At 33.9% G+C, this 3,928-nt stretch overlaps 1 long non-coding RNA gene across 1 annotated transcript; it reads left to right on the top strand.

The window, feature by feature from the left end:
* The first annotated feature begins 204 nt into the window (after positions 1-204).
* On the top strand, positions 205-2,144 carry LOC132724331 (uncharacterized). Its single transcript, XR_009624893.1, has 3 exons — positions 205-352; positions 1,280-1,398; positions 1,798-2,144. It is a non-coding gene; the product is annotated as an uncharacterized LOC132724331 (long non-coding RNA).
* Positions 2,145-3,928: the final 1,784 nt, after the last annotated feature.

Genomic DNA, 3,928 nt, shown 5'->3' with positions numbered 1-3,928 from the left:
CATCCCCCTTCTGGCAACCCCCCCATGTATCTTTTGGTTGGGGGGCCGCGCCGAAAAAGAGGTCACTTTTTTTAACAACATTTCTCAAACAAAAACAAGTGTGTGGGGCCTAAATAAGGCATTTTTTCATCATTTGAGACAACAAAAAGGGGGGGGGGGGTGAAAAAGGCGTTAAAAGGCGTGTATATGAAGTAATGGGTTAAGGCTTTGTTCTTATCTGATAAATGTGAATGTATTAAAATGTTGATTTATATTTAAACAGGTGAACATTTGGTTGGACCATTTGACGAGTGTTTCTGCCAACAGAAAAAGGGGCAAGGCAAAGGCGTCCGAGACACGGTCTTTGAAAAAGGTATTCAGGCACAATGACATTATGAGTTGAATTTCATAAATGATTGCCTCAACATTAAATGAGTCTGAGGCCAAAAAAACTCTTTTTTTCTGAAAGCCATACAAAACATATAAGTGGTATTGCACTTCTGTGGTCTAAATATGTGTATTTTTTCATTGACATGGTGGGGAATCATTGATATGGTGACCTGTAACGTAACATGGTATCTTAAAGTCCCATTATGCATTTGTAAACTTTATTTGAAATAAAAGAGTATTCAGTTTCACACCAATGACATCAAGTAGAATTCTGATGTAAAAATTTGCATTTGATTTCTTAAAGACATGAAAGAAAAACTTCAAAATAAGCTATAAATATATTGCGCTCATGTAGCGCAAATGTAATAATTGAAGTTATGTTTGGATGAAAAAATAATTACTGAAGAATAGTAATGCGGAAATGAGCAATTTTCTTCAATTAAAGGATAAGTATGATATGTTTATTCAGTAATTGAAATTTTACTCACAAAAGCATTATGTTCCTTTAAACTTAAAATTCTCCTGAAAAAACACAATATTGTTTATAATGTCGCTGGGGGCTATTGCAAGTCCTGTCAGTTACGCATACTCCAAAATATTTTCTGTTAAACAAAGATATTTTCACATTGACACCAGAATCTGAAAGATTATCAATTGCTGCAATACCATGTCATGTGGTCTCCATATCACGTGATTCCCCACCATAATTGCAAGATTAGTTTGATAGACTTAGTACCAGCAGAATTGTTAGAAAATAATGTGTTTACAAAAAAACAACAAAAAAACAAAATTCAGTACCATTTTTGTTCCAATAGAATTAAAAACAACCTACTGTTTTATATATCAAAAATATATGTTGGAAATCTTTGTTAAGTTGTGCTACTAAATTATTAATTTTTAAACAATCCAGGTTCAAGCTTCTATCCAGGCCCAAGCTCCTATCAAGGTTCAAGCTCCTATATATCCCGACTCGAGCTCCCATCCAGGCTCCTGCTCCTATCCAGGCTCTTGAGGAAAGTGCACCAGATTGTGAGTACACCATGCAACTTAGCTTAAGAAAATTATGTCAGTTCTTTTTGTAGCTTTGTGTTGAGCTATAATTGTCGTTTCTCCATGAAACTTGGTCAAAATGTTTGGCTGAAATCTCGGCAAAGTTCAAGGTTGGGTCATGTGGGGTCAAAGACTATGTCACTAGGTCAAATCTTAGAAAAAGAATGCAAACAATTTAAAGGCCACATTTTTGGCCCATTTTTCATTAAAGTTAGTGTAAATGTTCAAATCTATGAAATCTAGAACATGTTCAAAATTAAGTCATGAGGGGTCAAAAATTAAGTCACTAGGTCAAACCTTAGAACATTTTTGGTCTAATTAAAATGAAAATTAATAAATTTGAAACCTTAAAGATTATAAAAATGCCCTCTTTTTCAGAAAAACAATGTGGAAGTGTCCAGGTTTGGCTGCAGGAGGAGGAAGAATGTCTTTTTTAATGACTTTTTGTGTTAAATGTTAAAATAAAATAAGAAGTTAAAGTGTTGTAAGTTTTTAGCTCATCTGAGCTGTGGGCACGAAGCTATTGTGATCATGACCGGTGAATGTCTGTCTCCGCAAATCAGGTGTCCTCAACTTTTATTGTTTTAACACTCTTAAGAGGCCACAGATATGGTTCAATTATAATTAAGCTTGGTCAGCATGCTTACCATCCCTACAGAAACTGGGTCATGTGGAGTCAGACACTAGGTTAGTAGGTTTATTTTGTAGCTAAACTATAAATGTAAAATATTAAAGAGCTTATATGATCGATTGTGTGTCCGTGTCCGCATTGGTTTAAGTTTTTTAAGTCATACATTCTATTCTATGAAAGATATTTAATTGAAACAAGGTACGGTATTTAGTGGGACTACCACTACCATACTAAGAAGGTCTATAACCTTGATGCATTATTTTCAGAATTATGCCCCTTTATTACTTTAAATACCCATGTTTATAAAAAATATAAGAATCTTCAAAGTCTAATTATTTGAATACTATTAAAGTTATTAAACTACAATTGATACATATATACTCATTGGGAGTGACTATACCTACCTTACTTCTGAGGCCCATTAATCTGGATTCATTATTTTCCTAATGATAAGCCTTTGTACTTATATTTTTCATTGTTTTTTCTGATAACAGTTTTATTTATTGATTGATCTATTAAATATTTACCCTCTCCCCTACCCCCGGGGCATTTGATGCACCAAGCAGGCTCAAGGGTGGGGGTTTAGACAAAATTGGTTGTCTCTAGGGTGGGGATTTAGACTTCAAACATTTTAAGATGTCAAATTCCCCTGGGTCAGCCCGCCGCCCCCCCCCCCCCCCCCCCCCCCCCCCCCCCCCCCCCCGGGCGGCATAATATTGATAGGTGCATTAGCAAGGATTGGCTGTAAATGTATCTGATTCTCTTCAGAAAGGCAAGTAAATTAACTGCTTTTAAAAGTTCATGACCATGTTTAAAATCTTGTCCCCTGGCCCTGTGTTCACAAAGATTTAAGGATCAGGATCAAGATCAGGATCAAATTTAAAAACTCAAATATTCTCCATTATTTATCCTCATAGATTAAATATTCAATATTAAACTGATAAAACTGGACTTAAAATATCATGTTTATGAAATTTTAGAATGATTTTATTGTTATTTTTACAAAAACATGGGCATTTTACAGTTGATCCAAATTTTGATCTTGATCCTAAAATTGATCCTCATTTTGATCCAATTACTTTTGTATTTGTTTTGTTATTAGTTGATTTTATCCCAAAATAGTTTGGTTTCCTTGCAAATAAGCCATTATTTACAATTCGAATATGTTCCATTTAATTCTAGCTTATTACAATCAATTTAAGTTTTATAAAACAATGAAAATAAAATCAGGATCACCTGATCCTGATCCTGATCTTTTCTTTGTGAACACGGGGCCTGACTTTACTCATTAGAGAGATCTTTTTTTTTTAGTAACCCTGGCCTTGAGGTTGTAATACTTTTTTCCTGAGGGGCCTGGTGTCAGTGGGTTCATCCTCCACAAATTGTCTGTGACTGTTGATCTTGGACCTTGTTTCTATATGGTCATTTATCTGGCACTGTTTATTTAGAAATCATGTGGGATTAGTAGTTGGTCACTTGTGGAGAAACTGGTAACTACTGGTTATTTGTCCAGGAAACAATGTCAGGTGGATCAACCACCTAGATGAGACAAAAAAATTGTTTTAAAACTAGTGTTGAAAAAAATATATATTTGACACCAGTACTAGAATGTTTGAGGAGTTGTACACAGGGTTGGTTCAAATGTTTAACCTAAATTACATATGAAATTTTGTTTCAAAGATGGATTGATATAAATTTCAAGGACAGATTTTTCTTCATTAATTTTGACAAAATTCCATTATATTTAAAACATCGTAGTGTCAAACTTTGCATCATCTAATCAAAATAAACTTTGAAACTTGATATTCTTATAAATAAGAATGATTTATATATTCAACAGTTTTCTTATTCTGATTTAATAGGATAGAAATTCTTCAT

Source organism: Ruditapes philippinarum, unplaced genomic scaffold (assembly GCF_026571515.1).
Source record: "Ruditapes philippinarum isolate M1 unplaced genomic scaffold, ASM2657151v2 ctg24949_1_1_1_1, whole genome shotgun sequence".
In the NCBI taxonomy this organism is placed as follows: Eukaryota; Metazoa; Mollusca; class Bivalvia; order Venerida; family Veneridae; genus Ruditapes; species Ruditapes philippinarum.
Note: the sequence above shows the minus strand (reverse complement) of the source record. Positions and strands in the feature narration are given on the sequence as shown.